This window comes from Tachyglossus aculeatus, chromosome 6 (genome assembly GCF_015852505.1).
Source record: "Tachyglossus aculeatus isolate mTacAcu1 chromosome 6, mTacAcu1.pri, whole genome shotgun sequence".
NCBI classification, from domain to species: domain Eukaryota; kingdom Metazoa; phylum Chordata; class Mammalia; order Monotremata; family Tachyglossidae; genus Tachyglossus; species Tachyglossus aculeatus.
The window spans coordinates 21,335,503-21,354,699 of NC_052071.1; the positions used below are offsets into that span (position 1 = coordinate 21,335,503).

General features: G+C 45.0%; 1 long non-coding RNA gene across 1 annotated transcript; it reads right to left on the minus strand.

Moving 5' to 3' along the window:
- Nucleotides 1-2,736: 2,736 nt before the first annotated feature.
- Nucleotides 2,737-18,421, minus strand: LOC119930130. Its single transcript, XR_005451628.1, has 3 exons — nucleotides 18,337-18,421; nucleotides 11,142-11,195; nucleotides 2,737-2,861 (listed from the first exon to the last, which is right to left on the minus strand). It is a non-coding gene; the product is annotated as an uncharacterized LOC119930130 (long non-coding RNA).
- Between the last annotated feature and the right edge of the window lie 776 nt (nucleotides 18,422-19,197).

The window sequence follows — 19,197 nt, forward strand, 5'->3', positions numbered from 1 at the left end:
GCCAACTTGGACTTCCCAAGCGCTCAGTACAGTGCTCTGCACACGGTAAGCGCTCAGTAAATACGATTGAATGATTGAATGGTGAGAGCACCAGCCTAGGAGTCCGAGGTCCTTGGATTCTAATCCCGGCTCCACCGCTTGTCTGCTCTGTGACCTTGGGCGAGTCATTTAACTTCTCTGTGCCTCAGTTCCCTCATCTGTAAAAAGAGGTTTAAGACCGTGAGCCCTTAAGTGGGACAGGGACTGTGTCCAACCTGATTAACTTACCTATCCTAGCACTTCCTAATAATAATAATAATAATGGTGGTATTTGTCAAGCTCTTACTATGCGCAAAGCACTGTTCTCAGCGCTGGGGCGGGATACAAGGTGATCAGGTTGTCCCACATGGGGCTCCCAGTCTTACTTCCCATTTTACAGATGAGGCCACTGAGGCACAGAGAAGTGAAGTGACTTGCCCAAGGTCACACAGCTAAGTCGAATCCATGACCTCAGACTCCCAAGCCCAAGCTCTTTCCACTGAGCCACGCTACTTCAGTGCCTAACACGTAGTAAGCGCTTGACGAGTACCCTAAAAAAGTTGACAAAAGTCACCTATAAGCTTCGGGGCCGTTGACCTAGAAACTTCAACTTCTCCATTTGGCCACTGAGGTCTCGAGCTAGTTGAGAGGAAAACTCACTTTTTAAGGGAAGAATTTAAATCTGTAAGAATCTGTATCCCCCCTCTAGGCTGTAAGCTCATTTTGGGCAGGGAACATATCTACCAACTCTGTTGTGCTGTACTCTCCCAAGCGCTTAGGACGGTGCTCTGCACACAATACTCAATAAACACGATGGGTTGATAAGTTCCACCCCAAACCCAGATCCCTGAGTAATCAATCAATCAATAAATCGTATTTATTGAGCGCTTACTGTGTGCAGAGCACTGTACTCAGCGCTTGGGAAGTACAAGTTGGCAACATATAGAGACGGTCCCTACCCAACAGTGGGCTCACAGTCTAGAAGGGGGAGACAGGGAACAAAACCAAACATACTAACAAAATAAATAGAATAGATATGGACAAGTAAGATAAATAGAGTAATAAATATGTACAAACATATATACAAGATGGCAACATTAGAGACAGTCCCTACCCAACAGTGGGCTCACAGTCTAGAAGGGGGAGACAGAGAACAAAACCAAACATACTAACAAAAATAAATAGAATAGATATGGACAAGTAAGATAAATAGAGTAATAAATATGTACAAACATATATACAAGATGGCAACATTAGAGACAGTCCCTATAGAACAGTGGGCTCACAGTCTAGAAGGGGGACAGAGAACAAAACCAAACATACTAACAAAATAAATAGAATAGACGTGTACAAGTAAGATAGAGTAATAAATATGTACAAACATATATACATATATCCCTAATTCAACACGCAACTGTGTGACAAGGGAGATCTTCAGTTAGTGATGAACAGGACCTAAAACAAAGGTTGAAATTCGAGGAAGAAACTCAGAGAAAAATGTCTTTTAAAAGGAGGTGAGGGGTGAGCTTAAAAAAAAAAAATGGGCCCTATTTAATTGCAGAATCGTGACTGCGACGAAGTGTAAAAGCGCGCTTGTGTCTATTTTCCACTGTTATCTGTGCTATTATTTAAAAAAAATGAAAAATTGACAGCAGTATCTTATGCATAAATGCAAATCTGCCTTCTGTGAAGTGGTAGACATTCCTGGTGCTTCTCCAATTTGTCCTGATGACAAGTTGGCTAGAGGAGGGAGCGTATGTCAATCCTGTACACACTGCTACACCTATGCCATCATTCTCTCCTTTAAGGCATGGTCTCTGCATTATCACTGCCCATGTTCTGTGAATTCATGTAGCTTTTATGCAGAACAATGTGCCTAAGCTATTCATGTCTAACGAAACTGAGTTTTGTAAACATTTCTTGATTTCTGTGAAATCTGTGATACGTCCGACTTCTGGTGGGAGGTTTTGGAGGGGAGGTTGTCTTTTGGTTGTTGGTTGTTTTGTTTTTTACTATTTGACAGTGTGCTAAGAAGTGGGAGAGTGAGCCCTCTTCTTAAAATGTCTTCAGACTGTACAAAACCAAGTGTGTTTATAACAGTCCCCATTTCTCCTCGGAGGAAGGAGAAAAGGTGAGGTTGTTACAGTAGAGCAAAGCTTACGAGAATGAATATGCTAGTCTTGATGAAAGAGAAAAGTTAGAACTCTCTGGGCCCCAACCTAGGGTAGGGGAAATGGGGATCATCATCATCAATCGTATTTATTGAGCGCTTACTATGTGCAGAGCACTGTACTAAGCGCTTGGGAAGTACAAACTGGCAACATATAGAGACAGTCCCTACCCAACAGTGGGCTCACAGTCTAAAAGGGGGAGACAGAGAACAAAACCAAACATACTAAGAAAATAAAATAAGTAGAATAGATATGTACAAATAAAATAAATAAATAGAGTAAAAAATATGTACAAACATATATACATATATACAGGTGCTGTGGGGAAGGGAAGGAGGTAAGATGGGGGGGATGGAGAGGGGGATGAGGGGGATGCAAACAGAGAGAATTAAAACCCTTACGGGAGGAAAAATGAGGAGAGCTTGATGGGACATTGCAGCTCTGTTTTTCTATTCAGATATGTATTCCTTTGGCTTGAGCTGTTCCTTAAAGCTCATTTTGTTTTTTAACACTATTGCAGCCCTGAGGAGCTACCGACTCCCTTTAGATTGGTTGGTTTCGTCGATCCCCTTCAGCACGTTTGCCCAGAAAGCGACCCCGGGGTCCGGTGAAGCATTTTCTAATATCGGATAGTCCGTATTTTCTCTCTTCATTTACTTGAAAGCGAACTGGCTGAGTTAATGGTAAAATGCCCAAATCAGTGAAAGTCATTATTGTAAAAGGGGACCTTCGCAGGTATAGGCAATAAATCAAGTCTGACTCAATCTAGTTAGGATTCAGAGGGGTGTTGCGATGGTTATTTAAAAATACGATTCTGTAATGTCACTGAATAAACAGTCTCTGCCATAATTTGTCTGCTCATTTTTTCTGATGTTGTCGTAATGATCCTGTCCAATAAGTACAAAAATCTTTGGGTTTTTTTGTAACAAAAACTTGTCAACACGTGACGACAATTTCTCTTCAGTCCAAGGAGTTCTGTAAATATTCAATTTTTGGATGATTCAGCAGAGTGGTGCAACATAAGCTCCCTAAAAATCATAGTCCACCATCCTCTAGACTGTAAGCTTGTTGTGGACGGGGGATGTGTCTGTTATATTGTACTCTTCCAAATGTTTAGTACAGTGCGCTGCACACAGTAGGCATTCAATAAATGCAGTTGCTTTATTGGGAAAAAAGCCTTTTCTGAAATTCCTGAAATTTGTGGCCAAATTTCCTCCAAGCAAAGCCGTAATGAGAGGGTCATGTTGGAGAGCTTTCTTTATGAATTAAAGTCCTTGTTAAGTGCTTAATATATAGCAAGAACTGGGGTTGATACAAGATAATCACAGTGGTCACAGATCCTATCCCACATGGGGCTTAGAGTCCGTGTAGAAAAGAAAGGATTTAATTCCCATTTTATAGATAAGGAAGCAGACACAGGGAAGTCAATAATAATAATAATTTTGGTCTTTGTTAAGCGCTTACTATGTGCAAAGCACTGTTCTAAGCGCTGGGGAGGATACAAGGTTGTCCCAGGTGGGGCTCACAATCTTCATCCCATTTTCCAGATGTGCGAACTGAGGCCCGGAGAGGTGAAATGACTTGCCCAAAGTCACCCAGCTGACAGTTGGCGGAGCTGGGATTTGAACCCACGACCTCTGACTCCAAAGCCCGGGCTCTTTCCACTGAGCCACGCTGCTTCCCCAAGTGACCTGCCCGGGGTCACAGAGCAGACAAGCGGACCAGGATTAGAACTCGGATCCTCCGACTCCCAGCCCCCTGCTCTTCCCTCTAGGACACACTGCTTCTTTAGCAAAAACAACCCCTTAACAAAGGAGCTTGTATGGAGAACAGTGCTTTGCACATAGTAAGCGCTTCATAAATTCCATCATTATTATTTATGGAGTAGTTTCCTCATCTGTAAAATGGGGATTAAATACCTGTTTTCAATCAATCAATTGCATTTATTGAGCGCGTACTGTGTGCAAAGCACTGTACTAAGCGCTTGGGAAGTACAAGTTGGCAACATATAGAGACAGTCCCTACCCAACAGCGGGCTCACAGTCTAAAAGGGGGAGACAGAGAACAAAACCAAACATACTAACAAAGTAAAATAAATAGAATAGATATGTACAAGTAAAATAAATAGAGTAATAAATATGGACAAACATATATACATATATACAGGTGCTGTGGGGAAGGGAAGGAGATAAGATGGAGGGGATGGAGAGGGATTTCCTTCCTAAAGCCCAAGGAGAGAGAGGGATTATGTCCAACCTAATTATCTTATATCTACCCCAGTGCTGAGCACAGAGCTTGGCACTTTAAGCGCTTGAAAAATAGCAGTTTTAATGAGAGAGAGGCTTTCACTGAACTGTTCAGACACCTTTCTGAAACTGCGGAAGTCTCTGTTTGCAAAGTGCTTTATCTCGGGGACAAATTAGAGAGCCTTAAAAGCTGCCCCAAAGAATTGGGATCCTTTCAATCAATCTGTCAATCAGTCGTATTTACTGAGCAGTCAATCTGTGCAGAACACTGTACTAAGTGCTTGGGAGAGTACAATAAAGTTAGCCAATTCTTGATAAATGGGAGGGAGAAGCCATGGAGCTTAAATAATAATAATAATAATGATGATGGCATTTGTTAAGCGCTTACTATGATCAAAGCACTGTTCTAAGTGTGGAGCACTGTTCTAAGCGCTGGAGCACTGTTCTAAGCGCTGGAAGACATGTACTTAAGTGCTTCAATTCATTCATTCATTCATTCAATCCTATTTATTGAGCGCTTACTGTGTGCAGAGCACTTCCGGGGGGAGGACCTCAGTGCTTAAGGGATGCAAAAGTTTACAAGGCCTCACCTATCCATTAAGTGATATCCTGTGAAACTGGATCAATAGGCTAAGAGCCAAGGAGTGTCGTATAATGGTATTTGTTAAGCTCTTAGGCGTCACACACTGTTCTAAGCACTGGTCCACATCCTAGAAGCAGCCTGGCTCAGTGGAAAGAGCCCCGGCTCTGGAGTCGGAGGTCACGGGTTCAAATCCTGCCTCCGCCAGTTGTCAGCTTTGGGCAAGTCGCTTCACTTCTCTGGGCCTCAGTTCCCTCATCTGGAAAATGGGGATGAAGACTGTGAGCGCCCCGGGGGACAACCTGATCACCTGGTAAGCGCCTCAGCGCTTTGAACAGTGCTTTGCGCATAGTAAGTGCTTAATAAATGCCATAATTATTATTATTATTGTTATTATTACCTCTGGCCTGGAATGCCTTCCCTCCTCACATCTGCCAAGCTAGCTCTCTTCCTCCCTTCAAATCCCTACTGAAAGCTCACCTCCTCCAGGAGGCCTTCCCAGACTGAGCCCCCCTTTTCCTCTGCTCCTCCTCCCACCCCATTGCCCTGCCTCTCTCCCTCCCTCTGCTCTACCCCTCTCCCACCCCACAGCACTTGTGTATATATGTACATATTTATTATTCTATTTTATTAATGGTGTGTATATATCTATAATCCTATCTATCTTGATGCTATTGATGCCTGTCCACTTGTTTAGTTTTTTCTGTCTCCCCCACTTCTAGACTGTGAGTCTGTTGTTGGGTAGGGATTCTTTCAGTCATATTTATTGAGCGCTTACTGTGTGCAGAGCACTGTATTAAGCGCTTGGGAAGTACAAGTTGGCAACATATAGTGACGGTCCCTACCCAACAAGGGGCTCACAGTCTAGGAAATAATAATGATGGTATTTGTTCATTCATTCAATCGTATTTATTGAGCACTTACTGTGTGCAGAGCACTGTACTAAGCGCTTGAGAAGTACAGGTAGGCAACATCTAGAGACTGTCCCTCCCCAACGGCGGGCTCACAGTCTAGAAGGGGGAGACAGAGAACAAAACCAAACATGTAGACCTGTTCTCCCTCCTACGTAGATGGTGAGCCCCATGTGGGATCTGATCAATCAATCAATCGTATTTATTGAGCGCTTACTGTGTGCAGAGCACTGTACTAAGCGCTTGGGAAGTACAAGTCGGCAACATATAGAAACAGTCCCTACCCAACAGTGGGCTCACAGTCATCAATTTGTTAAGCTCTTACTATGTGCCAAGCACTGTTCTAAGCACAGGGGTAGATACAAGGTAATCAGGTTGTCCTACGTGGGGTGCATAGTCTTCTTAATCCCCATTTTACAGATGAGGTAACTGAGGCCCAGTGAAGTGACTTGCCCAAAGTCACACAGCTGACAAGTGGCGGAGTAGGGATTAGAACCCACGACCTCAGACTCCCAAGCCCGTGCTCTTTCCACTAGGCCACACTGGGATTGTCCCTATTTGTTGCCGAATTGTATTTTCCAAGTGCTTAGTACAGTGCTTTGCACACAGTAAGCGCTCAATAAATACGATTGAATGAATGAATGAATAAGACTGCGGTAGACACCAGTTAATAAGGTCAAACCCGGTCCCTGTGTCCCTCCTACTTAGACCGTGAGCTCCATGCGGGTCAGGGACTCTGTTCAACCTAATTAACTTGTATCTACCCCAGTGCTCAGAACAGTGTTTTGACACGTAATAAGTGCTTAACCAACACCATTAAAAAAGCAGGTATTGAATCCCCATATTACAGATGAAGAATCTGTATCATGAATCTACAGTTGCCCCGACTAAACTCTTTTCTGTCTAATTATGAGAAGCAGCGTGGCTCAGTGGAAAGAGCCCGGGCTTCGGAGCCAGAGGTCAGGGGTTCGAATGCCGGCTCCGCCAACTGTCAGCTGTGTGACTTTGGGCAAGTCACGTAACTTCTCTGGGCCTCAGTTACCTCATCTGTAAAATGGGGATTAAGACTGTGAGCCCCCCGTGGGACAACCTGATCACCTTGTAAGCTCCCCAGCGCTTAGAACAGTGCTTTGCACATAGTAAGCGCTTAATAAATGCCATCATTATTATTATTATAGGTTCAAATCCCAGCTCCGCCAACTGTCAGCTGTGTGACTTTGGGCAAGGCACTTCACTTCTCTGGGCCTCAGTTACCACATCTGGAAAATGGGGATGAAGACTGTGAGCCCCCCGTGGGACAACCTGATCACCCTGTAACCTCCCCAGCGCTTAGAACAGTGCTTTGCACATAGTAAGTGCTTAATAAATGCCATCATTATTATAGGTTCAAATCCCGGCTCCGCCAACTGTCAGCTGTGTGTCTTTGGGCAAGTCACGTAACTTCTCTCTGCCTCAGTTACCTCATCTGTAAAATGAGGATTAAGACTGTAGCCCCCCGTGGGACAACCTGATCACCTTGTAACCTCCCCAGCGCTTAGAACAGTGATTTGCACATAGTAAGCGCTTAATAAACACCATCATTTTATTATTATAATTATAATCACAAGCCATACCCCGCTGGGTTACGCCTTTTCTCAACCCAGCCCTGTATTCTGTCCCCAACAGCAGGACCATCAAAGATCGATCAATCAATGAATCGTATTTATTGAGCGCTTACTGTGTGCAGAGCACTGTACTAAGCGCTTGCACTGTACTAAGCGCTTGTGTTTGAAGGAACAATGAGATGGGGATTCTCTTGGACAACCAATTCTGATGTAGCTAGTTTACGGATTAGCCAGCCCTTTCTTTCTCCTCTTCTTTTTCATGGTATTTGTTAAGCGCTTTACTATGTGCCAGGCACTGTCTTAAACGCCGGGGTAGATACACATTAACTAGGTTGGACACAGTCTATGTCCCACATAGGCCTCACAGTCTTAACCGCACCTTACAGATGAGGTAACTGAGGCACAGAGAAGTGAAGTGACTTGCCCAAGGTCACGCAACAGACAAGTGGCGGAGCCAGGATTGGAATCCGGATCCTTCTTACTCTCGGGCCTGGGCTTTACCCACTAGACAATGCTACTTCCGAGAAGCAACGTGGCTCAGCTTTGGAGTCAGAGGTCTTCGGTTCTAATCCCGGCTCCGTCGCTTGTCAGCTGGGTGACTTTGCGTAAGTCACTGCACTTCTCTGGGCCTCAGTTGCCTCATCTGTAAAATGGGGATGAAGACTGTGAGCCCACGTGGCCTGATTACCTTGTATCTCCCCCCAACCAGCGCTTAGACCGGTGCTTGGCACATAGTAAGTGCTTAACAAATGCCATCATTGTTATTATTATCATTCTGCTCTCAGATGCCCCCGTTCTAGCCATTCAACCGCTTTCCCCAAAGGGTCAGTGGGGAAAATTACAAGATGAAATTCACGCTATTCACACCATTCAATATTACTGGTTGGTAAGGGTGCTGCTAGAAAATCTTTTCCGGGCAAAGAGGTTGAAACTATTGACCGAGTTGACGTTTGCTGATCGTCTGAGGAGTTTTAATTATTATTGCTCCTCAACAATCGGACAACGCTCTTTATTGAGGACCAACTACATTCATTCATTCATTCAATCGTATTTATTGAGCGCTTACTGTGTGCAGAGCACTGTACTAAGCGCTTGGGAAGTACAAGTCGGCAACACATAGAGATGGTCCCTACCCAACGGCGGGCTCACAGTCTAGAAGGGGGAGACAGAGAACACAACAGAACAAGTAGACAGGCGTCAACACCATCAGAATAAATAGAATTATAGCTATATACACATCATAGTAACAAAATTCATTCAATCATATTGAGCGCTTACTGTGTGCAGAGCACTGTACTAAGCGGACATGCAGAGGCCTGGATGATGATGATGATGATGATGGCATTTATTAAGCGCTTACTATGTGCAAAGCACTGTTCTAAGCGCTGGGGAGTAGAGGTGAGGGGAAATTACAGAGGAAGAACAAGGCACCGTCCCTGACCTCCAGGAACTTCCAATCTGAGGAGGGTGACAAACGCAACTGTACACACAGTGTACAGACTGTGTAGACTGTGTAGACAGTTTAGGCTGTGAGCCCACTGTTGGGTAAGGACTGCCTCTATATGTTGCCAATTTGTACTTCCCAAGCGCTTAGTACAGTGCTCTGCACACAGTAAGCGCTCAATAAATACTATTGATGATGACGATACACACAAATCAAGATCCAGGAACCCCATTAAAAATTAATCTCGATTCTGGGAAGAATTGTCATAGGGAGATTGAGGTAGGAGAGCAGACAGAAGAAGGAAATTGCTATTAAAAGTATGAAGCCTGAAGAAAAATACAGCATAGGAGATTGAGGTAGGAGAGCAGACAGAAGAAGGAAGTTGCTGTTAAAAATATGAAGCCTGAAGAAAAATACAGCATAGATAGGAGATTGAGGTAGGAGAGCAGACAGAAGAAGGAAATTGCTATTAAAAATATGAAGCCTGGAGAAAAATACAGCCTAGACAGGGTAAATGATTTCCTAAGGTAATTCAGCAAGTCAGTGATAGCGCTTAAAAGTTAACATAGGACATTTGACTCTTAGGACAAAGTTTAAGCACCTGATTATCATTTCTCGCACCGGACTCCCCTTTCCAAAGGAAACAAGAGGCCTTGGCATCTACAATGGGGAAACTTCGGGCCCATTCGCACTGTACGAGAGTGTGGCCTAGTGGAAAGAGCACAACCCTGGGGGTCGGAGGACTTGGGTTCTAATCCCAGGCCTGCCATATGCCTGCTGCGTGACCTTGGGCAAGTCACTTAACATCTCTGTGCTTCCGTTTCCTTATTTGTAAAACGGGGGTTAAATCCTGCTCCCTCCTACTTAGATTGGTTGTGTCCAATCTATCTTGTATCTCCCCCAGTTCTTGGCATATGGCAAATTTTTATTATTATAGATAACAATAATAATAAGTGGATGTGGGAAGTGAGTGTGTCTACCAACTCTGTTGTGTTGTACTCTCCTAGGTGCTTAGTACAGTGCTCTGCATACAGTAAGCACTCACTAAATGCCATTGTATTATTTTTATTATTATTTATTCATTCATTCATTCAATCATATTTATTGAGCACTTACGGTGTGCAGAGCACTGTACTAAGCGCTTGGGAAGTACAAGTCGGCAACATAGAGAGATGGTCCCTACCCAACAATGGGCTCACATCTTGGGAGGGGGTCTCACAGTCTAGAAGGGTTAATGATACTTCAGTGTGGTATTTGTTTAGCACTCAGTTTGTAGTGCTTGGAGCAGTGCTTTGCACATAGGGCTTAACAAATGCCATCATTATTATTATTATTATTTGTGCCAGGTACTGTACTAAGCGCTGGGGTAGAGTCAAGCCCAAGCACTCAGTACAGTGCTCTGCACACAGTAAGTGCTCAATAAATATGATTGATTGATTGATTGATTAATCAGTCCAGACACAGTCTCTGTCCCACATAGGGCTCACTGTCTTAATATTTTTCAGATAGTTTTACTGAATACTTGCCACTTTTCAGGCAGATGTTTTTCATTCATTCATTCATTCAATCATATCTATTGAGCGCTTACCGTATGCAGAGCACTGTACTAAGCGCTTGGGAAGGACAAGTAGGCAACAGATAGCGACGGTTCCTATCCATGATTTTCAGAATCTATCCCCAGCTGCCTCCGGCAGGTCCGATACAGACACTGAAAGATAGGGAGGAAGGGAAAGCAAACCAGGGAGAGAAGTCGTACTGATGAGGGAAGCAGAAAATGTCATTCATTCAGTCATATTTATTGAGCACTTACTGTGTGCAGAGCACTGTACTAAGCGCTTGGGAAGTACAAGTCAAATCAGGGTCCTGTGAAAGAATAGTCAGGGTGGTAGTGCCCTTTATTGAGATCCCACTAAGGGTGATCAATCGAACAGTGGTATTTATTAGGCCGGGATCAAGTCTACCAACTCGATTGCACTGTACCCTCCCGACTGAGCCCACTGTTGGGTAGGAACTGTCTCTATATGTTGCCAACTTGTACTTCCCAAACGCTTAGTACAGTGCTCTGCACACAGTAAGCGCTCAATAAATACGATTGATTGATTGATTTAGTGCCCTGCACACAGTAAGTGCTCAATAAAAACCAGTGATTGATTGACTGGGCACTTACCGTATGCCAAATCCCACCATTTCTACTCCATCCTTATCCTCTTCGATTGCTCAGCTGCAAAAAGGGGGAGACAGACATGAAAATAAATTATGGATATGTACAATCACATATGTAGAGCCAGTCCTAAGCCAGGATTGATTATAATAATAATAATCATCATTGTGGGATTTGTTAAACACTATGTGCCGGGCACTTTTCTAAGGGTTGGAGACGAGACAAGATAATCAAGTTAGACACAGTCGCTGTCCCACATAGGGCTCACAGTCTTAATCCCCATTTTACAGATGGGGAAACGGAGGCACAGAGACGTTAAGTGACGTGTACGGGGTCACACAGCAGACAAGAGGCAGAACTGGGATAGGAACACAGGCCTTTCTGGCTCCCGGGTTTGCGCTCTGTCCACTAAGCCACACTGCTTTGCTGGGGGAGGTGCCATGACGGCCTGGCGGAAATCACTTCCACAACTGAAGATTCAACAAGTTAGTGAACTCCTTGTGGGCTTGTGCTTCTGTCGTACTTTCCAGGTGTATTCAGTGCATTGCCCTCAGAGGGGGCTCAATAAGTAATCATTACTACTATTAGGAAATTGTTATCGCCACTAAGAACATCTCCCCTGGTCCTCCCCTCACTCCTTGCCCCTTTCATTCAATCGTATTTATTGAGCGCTTACTGTGTGCAGAGCACTATACTAAGCGCTTGGGAAGTACAAGTTGGCAACATATAGAGACGGTCGCTACCCAACAACGTTCTCACTCCAACTTCCTCTGCTTCCCCGTGCAGCTTTTCTACATCCCCCCATCTCTTCCATCCCCCTAACAGTCTCCTCTATCCCCCCTTGGTTTTTCTGCCTTTTTAAAAATTATTAATATGGTCCTTGCGATCCCCAGGTCTTCCTCACACCTCTACCTGCTGGGTCTGCTCAACCCCCTTCAGTCGTAGGGATTTTTTTTTCTTTTAACTTTTAAAGTCTTAACCCCCACTTTCCCCTTTGCACATAGTAAGCGCTTAATAAATGCCGTCACCATCCTTTTAGACTGTGAGCCCACTGTTGGGCAGGGACTGTCTCTATGTGTTGCCAATTTGTACTTCCCAAGCGCTTAGTACAGTGCTCTGCACACAGTAAGTGCTCAATAAATACGACTGATGATGATGACGATGATCATTATCATTATTATTATTTGCAGCGTCCCCTTCACCAGCCCAGCCCAGGCCGGAGAGACGGGATGGACAGGGTCAGGATCAGATGGGGGCTGGACTCCGAGCAGGGAAAGAAGAACCCTGCTGGAAATTACTGAAGGATTGAAGGATTTATTGGTGGCGTTGGGGTAGAGAAATGAGGACAGTGCCCGGCACATAGTTAAGCGCTTCACAAATACCGTCGTTATTATGAAGAAGAAAAGCGAAAACCAAGGGCATTTCCAGGCCGGGCCTCCATAGGGAGAAGGACCAGACGGTGAGTGCGGGGCTCCGCTAAATCCGGCTCCCCAACTCATCCCTAATAACAGTGGCAGCCTACTGGCTCTAAGGATCATCATAATAATAGTGATCATGACAGTATTCGTTAATAATAATAATAATAATGGCATTTATTAAGCGCTTACTACGTGCAAAGCACTGTTCTAAGCGCTGGGAGGATACAAGGTGATGAGGTTGTCCCACGTGGGGCTCACAGTCTTCATCCCCATTTTACAGATGAGGGAACTGAGGCCCAGAGAAGTGAAGTGACTTGCCCAAAGTCACACAGCTGACAAGTGGTGGAGCCGGGATTTGAACCCATGACCTCTGACTCCAAAGCCCGGGCTCTTTCCCACTGAGCCACGCTGCTTCTCTCAGAGTAAGCGCTTACTCTGTGCCAGGCGCTGTTCTAAGCTCCTAGGAGAAGCAGCGTGGCTCGGTGGAAAGAGCCCGGGCTTGGGAGCCAGAGGTCGTGGGTTCTAATCCCAGCTCTGCCACTTGTCTGCTGGGTGATCTTGGGCAAGTCACTTCACTTCTCTGGGCCTCAGTGACCTCATCTGTAAAATGGGGATGAAGACTGTGAGCCCCACGTGGGACACCCTGATAGCTTGTATCTACCCCAGTGCTTGGCACAGAGTAAACGCTTAACAAATAGCATTATTATTCTTATTATTACCTTCTGACTGTCAAGCCAATGCTCTATCCACTACGCCACACAAGCTAATCAGGTTCCACCAGTCCATGTCCCGCAGGGTGCTCAGGGTCTTATCTTCCTTCCTCTCCCCATCGTCCCCCTCTCCATCCCTCCCATCTTACCTCCTTCCGTTCCCCACAGCACCTGTATATATGTATATATGTTTGTACAGATTTATTACTCTATTTATTTATTTGACTTGTACGTATCTATTCTATTTATTTTATTTTGTTAGTATGTTTGGTTTTGTTGTCTGTCTCCCCCTTTTAGACTGTGAGCCCACTGTTGGGTAGGGACTGTCTCTATATGTTGCCAACTTGTACTTCCCAAGCGCTTAGTACAGTGCTCTGCACACAGTAAACGCTCAATAAATACGATTGATTGATCGATTCTGTACCTCATCTGTAAAATGGGGGAGATACAAAGTAATCAGGTTGTCCCACGTGAGGCTGCTCAGTGGAAAGAGCCCGGGCTTTGGAGTCAGAGGTCATGGGTTCAAATCCCGGCTCTGCCAATTGTCAGCTGTGTGACTTTGGGCAAGTCATTTCACTTCTCTGAGCCTCAGTGACCTCATCTGGAAAATGGGGATTAAGACTGTGAGCCTGCCGTGGGACAACCTGAGCACCTTGTAAACTCTCCAGCACTTAGAACAGTGCTTTGCACATAGGAAGCACTTAATAAATGCCATCATTATTATTATTATTATTATTAATCCCCATTTTGAGGCACAGAGAAGTGAAGTGACTTGCCCAAGATCTCACAGCAGACAAGTGATAGAGCCAGGATTAGAACCCCAGATCCTTCTGATTTCCTCTGTCTATGTAGCCAGGCTGCTCCTCCAATACTTATCTGTTGTGTGACCTTAGGCAAGTCACTTAACTATTCTATGCCTCAGTTACCTCATCTGTAAAGTGGGAATTAAGCCCGGGAGTCCCATTTGGTACATGGACTGTGTCCAATCTGATTATCTTGAATCTGGTTCAAAGTCTAGTGCAGTGTTTGGCACATAGTAAACACTTAACCGATACCATTAAAAAAAACAAAAAAAAAAGCCAAAAAAAATCTACCATGTGTGACGCACCATATTAGTGTTTAGAAGACTACCAAAGCATCAGTGTACATGATCCCTGCCTTCATGGAGTTTACAATCGTAGTAGGGAAGAAAGACACATCATTAAATTACCTAATGAAGTTAGACGGAAGTAATAAATAGATGAGAAGCAGCATGGCTCAGTGGAAAGAGCACGGGCTTGGGAGCCAGAGGTCGTGGATTCTATTCCCGGCTCTGCCATACGTCAGCTGTGTGACTTTGGGCAAGTCACTTCACTTCTCTGGGCCTCAGTGATCTCATCTGCAAAATGGGGATTAAGACCTTGAGCCCCATACAGGACAACCTGATCACCTTGTATCCAGCCCAGCGCTTAGAACAGTGCTTCGCACGTAGTAAGCGCTCCACAAATGCCATCGTTATTATTATTATGAGAAGCAGCATGGCCTGATGCCAGCTCTTCCATGCGTCGGCGGTGTGATCTCGGATGAGTCACTTACCTTTTCTGTGCTCGATTACCTCATCTGTAAAATGGAGATTAAATCCTACTCCCTCCTACTTAGACTGTGTTCCCCTTGTGGGAGAGGGACTTTGTCCGACCTTATTAACTTGTATCTATCCCAACGTTTAGTACAGTGCTTGGACATAGTAAGTACTGAAGTACCATAGCTATATTCATTCATTCAATTGTATTTATTGAGTGCTTACTGTGTGTAGAGCACTGTACTAAGCGCTTGGGAAGTACAAGTTCAGGGAGGGTTGAGGGATGCAGGAAGGAGGGTTGAGGGTGATATGTATAGGGGTTGTGAATACTTCAGTGCCTGTTCTCCCTCTCCCTTAGATTGTGAGTCCTAATGTGCTACGGGGACTATGTAGAGGCTGATTGCCTGAAACCTACCCCAGCATTTTGCACAGTGCTTGGCATGTAGTAAGTGCTTAATAAACCATCATTATTTTGACTATTATTAATATTATTATTTATAAGAGACTTCGGAGGCACGGAAGAGCCAACGTGGCAGTGGAAGGGGATCACAGACTAAATCAGGGAAGGTCTTTTGGGAGAGAAATGATTTCAGAAGGGTTTTGAATATGGGAAGAGCTGTGATCTCTCAGATATGAAGCGGGGAGGATTCCAGGTAGCAGGGAGGGTGTGAGCCAGAGAAATCAATCGATCATATTGATTGAATGCTTACTGTGTGCAAAGGACTGTACTAAGCACTTGGGAGACTACAATATAACAGAGTTGGTAGAGATGTGTCCGTGGTGTCGTTCTGGGTTGGAAACGACTCGATGGCGTGAGACGAGACAAGAGGCTCCCTGCCCACAGAGAGCTTACAAGCTCGAGAGCGGGACAGATGTTAATGGAAATAAAGAAATTACAGATCTGGACCTAAGTACCGTGGGGCTGAGGGAGGGTGCAAATCCCAGTGATTCATTCATTCCTTCAATCGTATTTATTGAGCGCTTACTGTGTGCAGAGCACTGTACTGAGCGCTTGGGAAGTACAAGTTGGCAGTGATGAGAATAAGACACCAAGAGGGGATTTGCTTGAGAGGAGTGAGGCTGTTGGAAGGTAAGCCGGGTAAGGGAGTTGAGTTTGGAGAAGAGGAAGGAGTAGAAGGACTGAATTTCTGCATTAGTTAATTAATAGTATTTATTGAGTGCTTACTGTGTGCAGAACACTGTACTAAGTACTTGGGCGAAGTATAACAAAGCTGGTAGACATGTTCCCTGCCCCAAAGGAGCATCAACAGAGGAGAGACTGGGGATGGGATTTTAAAAGCGGCACGATGGTCCGAGACGCGTGGAGAAACCTCATGACCCAGTGGATAACGCTCAGACCCAGGAGTCAGAAGGCCCTGGGTTCTAATCCTGCTCCTCCACTTGTCTGCGGAGTCACCTTGGGCAAGTCAGCTCACCTCTCTGTGCCTCAGTTACTTCATCTGTAAAATAATAATTATGCTTTTTGTCCAGCGCTTACTATGTGCCAAGCGTTGGCGTAGATACAAGCTAATCAGGTTGCCCCACATGGGGCTCTCAGTCTTCATCCCCATTTTCCAGGTGAGGTAACCGAGGTGCAGAGAAGTGAAGTGGCTTGCCCAAGGCAGAGCCGGGATTAGTATCCAGGTCCTCTGATTCCCCAGCCCGGGCTCTTTCCACTGAGCCACGCTGTGAGCCCCATGGGGGTCACGGACCAAGTCCAATCTGATTAGCTTGTATCTACCTCAACACTTAGTACAGCGCCTGGGACGTTGTAAGGGCTTAGCAAGTACCATAAAAAAAAAGAAACAGAAAGGAGCCATCGGAGGTGTTTTTGCGGGGAGAGAACAGTTTTGGGGGCGATCAGGCAGATTGGGAAGTTTTGCCAGAACTAATACTCCAAAGCAGGAAAGGGGCCGCAGTTTCTTAATTAGCTTGACTCAAGCCGAGGGCAGGCAGCGGGATCGCAGAGGGGAAATCACCGATAAAATGGCAACCGCCTCCCCACATGAGAATATACGGTCAACCTTGCCAAGTGGACCCTGCCACCTGGGAAGAAGTGCAGCTGTGTGGGGGTTACAATCCTGCACTGCCTTGGCTTGGTCTCCTTTCTTCATTCCCAACCTAGCTCTGGCCTGCTTCTGCTCGGGAGGACCAAGAGAGGCTTTTTGTCGTTGTTGTTGTTGTTGTTTTGTGTGTATGTGCATTTCCGAAGGAAAGGAAACACCCATTCCCCGAAGTGGGAAATCACTCTGCGTCGGCCCTAACTTTAACAACCCGGGCCCAGGCGGTGGCACACAAGTTTCCTTTTAATTAAAAAACGCCTGCTGTGTCTGCCAGAGACTTGATGCAGCATTTTTTTTATGATGGCATTTATTAAGCGCTTACTGTGTGCAAAGCACTGTTCTAAGCGCTGGGGAGTTTACAAGGTGATCAGGGTGTCCCACGTGGGGCTCACAGTCTTCATCCCCATTTTACAGATGAGGTAACTGAGGCCCAGAGAAGTGAAATGACTTACCCAAAGTCACACAGCTGACAAGTGGCGTAGCCGGGATTTGAACCCCTGACCTCTGACTCCAAAGCCCGGGCTCTTTCCACTGAGCCACGCTGCTTCCCCATTACATTTCAATTCTTAGTTTGCCGTCTTTCTCTCAAAGCCCACATGGTCGGAAAGCACCGCCCTCGCTGAAGTGCTCGGCAAAACGAACCGAGACATTTTCCTAACTATCCATCGGGTTATCCCGTCCAGGACAGGCTTGTGAAGTTTCAGAGAGGTCGGAGATATTTGTAAAGAAGTAGAAAAAAATCTTGTGGTCTCGGAATTACCAATTTTAAGGTTCAGGGAATCAACTCTCAGGGTTTATCAACAGCCGGTATAGACCTCATGTATCTAGTCATAATTTATTTTAATGTCTGTCTTCCCCTCTAGACTGCAAGCTCCTGGTGGGCAGGGAACCTACTCTTCCAAGCGCTTAGTACAGTGCCCAGCTCAGACTGATCGATAGCAATTGTTCATTCCGCAATTAACATGTTTACTATTCTATTTATTTTGTTAATGATGTGCATCTAGCTTTATTTATTTGGATGACTTGACACCCGTCCACGTGTTTTGTTTCGTTCTCTGTCTCCCCCTTCTAGACTGTGAGCCCATTGTTGGGTAGGGACTGTCTCTATATGTTGCCAACTTGTCCTTCCCAAGCGCCTAGTACAGTGCTCTGCACACAGTAAGCGCTCAGTAAATACGATTGAATGAATGAATGAATGAATGAATAAATGAATTCTGCAAGATCAGTTTTTTAAATTTAATTCCACGAGCATTAATAGGGAGAGTGACACGTGGTCTAATTTAAATGGATTTGATGTCAAATGTAAACTCCAATATCATATTAAATGTGTGTGTGTGTGTGTATATGTGTGCACACGAAGTTGTCCTTCCTTTTCGAAAAAAAGATGTGACGATAAAGCTCACGGACCAAAAAGGTCAGTCGCCACCACACTGAACACAGGGAAAGACTCACCTATGTTGTGCAGTTGTGTTTGTTGCTTGCCACGCTTTCTTCTGTTTTCCTTTTCCCTTCTTTTTCTCACAATCCTCTCGAACTCTCTAATAATAATGACAATTCATTCAATCATATTTATTGTGTGACTTTGGGCAGGTCACTTCACTTCTCTGTGCCTCAGTTCCCTCATCTGTAAGATGGGGATGACGACTGGGAGCCCCCCGTGGGATGACCTGATCACCTTGTAACCTCCCCAGCGCTTAGAACACTGCTTTGCACATAGTAAGCGCTTAATAAATGCCATGATTATTATTATTATTACTATTATTGAGCGCTTACTGTGTGCAGAGCACTGTAACAAGCGCTAGAGAAGTACAAATCGGCAACATATAGAGACGGTCCCTACTATGCGTTAAGCGTTTAAGTATCAAGCACTGTTCTGAGCGCTGGTAATCAGGTCGGACACAGTCCCTGTCCCACGTGGGCTCACCGTCTAGGTAGGAGGGAGAACAGGTATTGAATCCCCATTTTTTAGTTGAGGAAACTCAAGTAAATAAATACAATTATATTTATTAATAAATAAATACGATTGAATGAATGAATGAAAGTACAGAGAAGTTAAGTGACTCGGCCAAAGTCACACAGCCAGCCCGTGGCAGAGCCGGGATGAAAACCTATATCCTCTGACTCCCAGCCCCATGCTCTTCCCATTAGGGACAACCCGGTCACCTTGTAACCTCCCCGGCGCTTAGAACAGTGCTTTGCACATAGTAAGCGCTTAATAAATGCCGTCGTTATTATTATTAGGCCATTCTGTCCCCCATGAACCACTCTTAGCCAAGAGAGCCACTTCTTTCTTGATTATTATACAGCACGCAG